The sequence below is a fragment of the Phoenix dactylifera genome, unplaced genomic scaffold (genome assembly GCF_009389715.1).
Source record: "Phoenix dactylifera cultivar Barhee BC4 unplaced genomic scaffold, palm_55x_up_171113_PBpolish2nd_filt_p 000670F, whole genome shotgun sequence".
Taxonomy (NCBI): domain Eukaryota; kingdom Viridiplantae; phylum Streptophyta; class Magnoliopsida; order Arecales; family Arecaceae; genus Phoenix; species Phoenix dactylifera.
The window spans coordinates 238,691-245,969 of record NW_024068057.1 but is presented as its reverse complement, the minus strand read 5'-3'; positions in this window follow the sequence as shown (position 1 = coordinate 245,969).

Here is a 7,279-nt window from a genome sequence, read left to right as displayed (position 1 = left end):
GTCAGGTTAATCGCCCTGACTTGATTTGGTACTCCTTAAGCTTGCTTTTTTATTTGCAATCCACTTTGTTTGATCCCAGGTTGCTGATCTACAAGCTTGCATTTTTATTTGCAATCCTCTTGACCTGCGTTGGAACTTCTGGAGCTTGATTTTTTTCATTTGCAGTCTACTTTGTTTGATCCCAGATTGCTGTCCTCGAGCTCTAGGAGGTCCATAATCTTGCAGTTCTGGGTAAATCCAAGAATTCTAAGGTACATTGTATGAGGGCAAGTATTGGTGCAATAGTAAGGCTCCATTGTGACCGGGGTTCAAGGGTTTGACATATGAAAACAGCTTCTTCGCAAGCTAGGTTGATGTTTGATATATTTGACGCTCTCTAGGCCTCGCAACAGCAGGAGCTTCATGAATTAGGAGGTTCATTTATGCACACACTTGTCATGTGGATTGATAGGTCTCTAAGAGGAAGAAAAAAAAAAGCAGAGATTATTGCTGCACATCAGATTTAGACACTGGAAATCATCATCTTTTGGATAATGTTTTTTTTTTCCCCTTTATTTTGAGAGTAAGAAGGAATTGGCTAAGGCAGAAGAGGTGGGGAGAGGTAGCAAGTACTGTGGCAGCCTTTGACCTTGCAACAGTGACATTACTGTAATATTTGTTATTATTGTTTCTATTGTTATTATCTGAAAAATTTTGCAAGAAAAATCCATTGATTTTTCCTAGATATGGTGACTTTGGACTTTATGTGACTATTGCATGTAAGCCTCTTCAACCAATACAAGAACATTGCTACATGTGCAAACAATATGTGTGCATCCATTCTCAACTCGCATGCTTTGAAAATATATGCATTCATTTAGGAATAGGCGTATAATGATTTTGAATGATTTGTTTTTGTCAAAAATAAAACGTGTCTCCTTTTTATGCAAAAACGAATAGAGAGATCTGTTTTGTAACTCGACAAAATCCTCGTTCTATGGTCCAAAAAATGTAGGATTGATGGGCTGGTTCATCCCAGTGCCTGTCCATAATCCCTTTTGCTCTCTTTAGCTCCCACCGAGGTACAACACCCGCGGCAGCAACCATCTTAAACATGATCCATGCTTGAATATGATGTGCACATGAAACACTGAATATAAAAGGAAGATTCTAATGGGACGGCCATCATATTATTCCAATACTGAACACTAGGTTAAGAAATAAAACACAAAAACAGAGGCAAGAGGAAGTGGGAGAGGCTGTTGATCCCGATATCACATGATCTTCAGATATGAGAAATCACTGTTAAATTTCTTCTGACCTCTTGGAAATCTGGAGATTATTGGATGTATGGCTTCTTCTTTTTTCTATATATAGCAGCACCTTTTCAATTGAATGTGAAGTACTACGTTACCAGCTATCCGTGCAGGCCTAACATTTCCATTCGCTGTACACAGGATATCTATCGTACGCATAGAGTATCTGGATATTAAAGGTATGTGACTACACAAATATGTTAACCATGCAATGGGGCAGCCTTTACATTTCCGACCCAGCACAGGATATCATGCGAACAGCGTACCTGGATACTGGAACTCTAGCTCCTCCCCTCAAAATAATTAGAGTTCGCCAAAAATAGTTGGGATCAGAAAGAGCATCCTAGGTTAATGGGGGTGCAAATACACTGAGCCTATCAATAAGTCTCCACCGTACGATTGATTGGTGCTCTCCTTCCATCCCTCAAATCCGTGGACCGTGGACATGGTGGGGAAGAGGGCCACATAGTACCTCATCTAGCCATATAAGGCGTTGGCCGTAGGACAATGGCACCATTCGTCCTCTCTACTTTTGAAGAATTTGTTGTTTGCACTGCATTCATCCCATGGCCGTGCACACGGCTGCTGATTTTTAGAAATTATTGTCCACATTGTATCAATCATATGGCCGTGCATGCAATGACCACTGATTTCTATGGATCTCATTCACGGAGCAGAAATCTCGAGGAATCATTATAGAAATCAGCTGTCATAATTGGCTGCATGCACAATCATGCCGATATACACAGTACACATAATAATTTCTTCAGTGAGCTCCATTTATCAAACATGTATCTCGATATACCATTATATGAACCAATGGCCGTGATGGGCTCGACCACGTTGGCGCACAGAGGGTAGGCGGTAATTAGAACTGGCTCAACCCATAGGCAATTGAAGCGGTCACCTTAGGCCCCAGCCCCTACATGCATTTATTAGAGTAAGTTCTAAGGCAAACGTTTAAATACATTGAGGCCCCAAATGCATTTATGTTAGGACGTATTTTTTATCTAAAGAAATTTATTATCTCTTTCCTTATTTATGTATTGAGGCCTCCAAATGTATTTATGTTGGGGCTTTTGAGTTCGCCTTAGGTCTCCAAATGCATTGAGCCACTCCTGGCTGCAATTTTCCTTTTCTTTATTTTTCCCCCCTCAAACCTAATGGATTCTCAAGTCTCTCCTTTGGAGAGAAAGGAGGGCGTACCGCGGGATTCTCCAAGAAGATCACGACAAGGGGCAGCCCATGGTACAGCGTCACGCCTGTGGGCCGGATCCCTAGCTCGTCTCTGACTGAGCTACATTTCTCGGTCTTTTAGATGATTTGTAATTGCTTTGGCCTTTCCAATTCTCTTTTTTTTTCATCTATTTCTTTCGGCAAGAGATATAAAGATATATAACTTATACCGGGAGATCCAACCATGTAAAAACTGGTCCTAGAGGCATTTTGCTTCTTAGTACAGGGGATGATTACCAAATCTTTCCCCCTGCATTCGTTATCCTATCTATGTAGGGAGATTATGATCTACCAAAGCTTAGAGAAGCTGTAGATCAGGTACTCAAACCTGATTTCTTCTCCTTGACCTAGTGTTGGATTCCTTGCATTATTGTATATATAATTTATGAGCATCCCTCCAAGTAAAGAAGGACGTTTAAAACGCCGCACCATATGACCATATTAAAAAAAATCTCTCTTATGACAATGTGCATTTGCCCATAATTTTGTAGCAATTCTGGATCGGCAAATATGTTTTTAAACATATGCTATGCTTCTTCTTTTCTCAGATTAGGCCTATGGGTTTTTTGGAGAAGCAATTACTTGGAAATGACTTTCATTCATAGGCCTCCTAACTACATGAATACATGCGTATCTACTAGGAATAGGGTTTGCCCAGTCAAATGTCCATGGGTTGGTTTGAACCTTTGAGGAAGTCTGGAGTCCCCAATGGTAGGGTGGGACATAGAAAGATATGAAATTTGATATTTTCTTCCTCCAAAAGAAGAAAGGCCTTTGACTGTGACCGGCGCCCCTAAAATTGGGCATTCCTCCCGCCACTATAGAATTTGACGAGGGTCAGATACATGCATCCGTAACCCTATGTATGGAGGGGCTATTTTTGTGTTTCGAACTTATGATACATAGAACATATGGAGCAATCTTAATGTTGTGCTAAGGCTTGCCCTTTGACCAGAGTGGTGCTTGACTATCTCCTATTTTGAGTCAGCTATACAAAATCGGTTTTTCATTTTTTACACCCCATAAAGTTTGTTCACATATGAAATATGGAAAAGAACCATTCACCAACTTTTTCTGTCTGCATGTTTTTAGTCAATCTTTTTCTCTTATCATCTCATGATTCACTTTCTACCTTGTCCCATTGCGCGATCCTTTAATCTAATGTTTCATCAAATCATAACTCATGATAGGAATAGCTGAAAGGAAAGAATATGATTGAATTTTAGAAGTATTTAAGAACATAATATCAACTTCCTAAAGGGTAGATCAAGTGGTATGTTGATGCTCGATGTTGCTTGAAGCTAATCTTTTCTTGAATTTTGCATGCATACTGCTGAATTTGGATTCACATAACTTTTGCAAGTCCCACCCAAAGTCTTGGTATAGATTAGGGACCATGTCCAACAATTGTTATTAATGTTCTTTGACATGTTACAAGATCTTGTTGTTTCCATAATAGATTGAATCATGTTCCAGATAATCACAATCTCTTGCATGCATGTGTGCATGTAAACATTATGCATGTGTGCATGTAAACATTATGCACGTGTGTCTATCTATCTATCTATCTAGAGAGGATGACCAGATATTCCTAAGGAATAACTAAGAGAATTTTTTGTCCGAGAGAAATAACTAACATTTAATGATGGTGAAACATTTTAAACAATGGCTCACATCATCTATCAGGATACACATCATCCATAAGTGCCCCCCCCCCCCCCCCCCCCCCCCCCCCCCCCAAAAAAAAAAAAAAAAAAAAAAGATTTCAAGTATATCATTTCGTAGTAAATTTGATGTTTTCTTAACTTCTGTAGCATATTTTTGTTAGAAAATATACAAACCAAAAGGGTGACCATAACTTCTTAAACTAGTCTTGTTCTGTTCAAATCGTTTAAGAGCATTTGATAGATGAAATATCTCATATATCTCGTATAACTTTTCCAAGCTCTAAACCTCAGTGGAGGGGCAATTGCTGTTCCATTAGTTTAAGATATGGTCTAACGTAGTGTTCCTATAAGCTTTCTACGTCAGCCGAAAAATCTTCTTCTGTGCAAGTGGGGGGTTTCTTTTGCCGGCGAGTTTTAAGGAATCCCAAGACACAAAAGCCACATGGAAGGGGGTTGCCTTTGCGTGAAAAAGCAAGCCTTTTGGGGTGCATTCCACTTTGCAATTGTCCGTGTCCAAGACCACTTTTCATACGAGTTTTAATGAATTAATGCAGCTCCTTTATTCCCAAAAGGAACGAATGGTTTTCTCGTTGCTTGATTGGCGTTTCGAAGTGCCAAACTAATTATGTTTCTTAAAGCAAATCTACTTTCTCAATTCCAGCCACTCTGTGGGTGCAAGAGGATATCAAAACCTATTCAAGCCCCCTTCAGCCCTTCTCACAATAGATTGTGCATGTTGCTTAAAGCTTGGCCTTGATTTGTGCATGATGATTATAGGGTTTGTGGTGGTGGAGGTGGTTACTTATAATAGTGAAAAGCCTTGAGGGACCCTCATGTCTAATGATATCCAATCAACTAGGCATGTTGCACCTCAAGTCAAGCCCATGCATATAATTTGTTCCATTGCTTTGCTTTCCTGCTTTCTCAACAATCTCATAATCCTTGTTGAGAATTCCTCCAATTGTGTCCACCAGGCATTGGTCCTGCTCATTCAATCATCAGCTACCATGAGGATGGCAAAGAGAGATAGGACAAGAAGGTTAAGGGGATAAATGATGGTTAGAGAAGTGTGGTCCTTCAAGGATCACTAAAGGTGGTGGGAGTTGGAATGGTGAGGTCAGTCATGGCTTTTGGGATGGGAAAGGAATCACTAAAATATGATGGTTTGGATATGGTTTGGTAGAGGAGGACAAGGGAAAGAGAATTCTCAAGGGAAGTTCCCATCCCCCCCCTTCAAAGCAACGACTGCAACTACTACTTTTGTAAAGGGAGGCCTACATGAGCTTTTTCTCTATGGCTCTAGTTGTGGATGCCTTCTTATCTTTTGAATTCAAGAACTTATAGTGGGAGTACGCTGCGTCTATTCTTAATCATGATCTCTATACGATTTTTGAGCGTTTGGCATTCTTGTTCATAGAATTTTACAATCATTCTTAGTTAAAACTAGTCCCTTTGTATCTCAAGCTATTAGCCGCATAGTATCTGATTAGCCCTAGAATAATCATGCTCTTCACTATATCTTTTTTATTCCAGATGATGTTGCCCAGAAAAATATTTTAAGTAGTCATAGTTCAGCCAATAATCAGAGCTCTCTCAGTGCCAACAGATATATTTCCTTCGGCTTGCTGGCCATGTCCACTGAAAGCAAAGTTGATTAACTAAAAATCATAACTTTGACGGCCCTACTAACTAATAGAAGTGCCAGTCGACATTAGTAACCTAGTATAGATGGCATGATGCTTTTGATTACTATATATTTATCAATTATAAACACCATGACTTTGTAAAAAGATGTAGGTATAGCTGGTTAGTACGTATCAGCACTTTTTTTAAGGAATCAATAGGCACAATGTGCCTAAGGAATTTTTTTGAGGGCCTATTTGGTTACCTACGACTTGGTGTAAGTGAACCCCAGCTGAAGGAGTTAGCCAAAATCATGCTTTTGGTGTAGTTGTTGTGGGGCCCATGTAAGTGGTAATAGATTTATGGTTGAGTTATAAGGTTTGCTTCCACCTCTTGAGCTTTAGTTCATCTCTCCTCTCCTCCCCACCTTTCCTCTCACCTTCTCATTCCTTTCTCAAACCCATCCATCATTTCTTCTCAGTCAATGTTTGCTCCTGCTCCTTTGCCTTTGCATACCTATTTAGTTTTATGATATCTTGCTCCTTTGTTTCAAGGCTAAGACCCTAAACCCTACCCTAAAAGCTGGGTTCTAAACCCTAATGATGCCCTCATCTCACGCACCAAGGCCTTGTTCCTTTAATTTGGAGCTTTCAAGGTATTCGACTTCAAGGTCACCTCTGATCTACTCTATATCTACCTCTATTACTGTACTTTAACCCCAGCACTACTATTAAGAATCATTGCTAATTTTGTTCTACAAAAATTTTTATCCTTTAGTAATGATAAGTCATATCCTTATTCTCTAATAGTGATAAGTCACATCCTTATCATTTAGTAGTGATAAGTCTTATCTTTTAGTAGGTGTTGAATTTGAGTAGGAATTAAATATTCTCTTCTATTTAAGGGGACTGTTGGTGTCTCATTTGCTATGGCTTGAGAAAAGGAGAGTGGCGTGAGAAAAGAGAGATAAAAAGAGAGTGAGAGTTGTCCTTCTTGGTGAGAAGTGAGCGAGAACTTTTTTGTGTGGCTCATTTTTTTAATAAAGTATTTTTTCTCTCTCCTAATTATTTTTCTTCTAGCATATCTTTTCTGCTATTTATTTGGTATTTATTCTAGATCTTAGATCGGCACGGTCAATCTACTTCGCATAATATGACGTTCTATATGGTATCAGAGTCATAGGCTTTGAGATTGGTTATTCGTATGTTTGTAGCTCGGCATAGTTGAAGAGCTTCTAGTAATTCGCTATGCAGCGGTGCAAGCATGTGAACTCCTATTTAGTGATTTCAGAGATATATCATTATGGCTGAAGCTACTATCATCTCTAGCAATTGGATAAAAAAGTTGAACAATACCTATTATCCAATTTGGAAGGCTATTGTCAAGTCTCATTTGATAGAATAAGATTTATGGGATATCTTGGATAAGTCAAAGATTATGCCAACAGATATTCTCAAC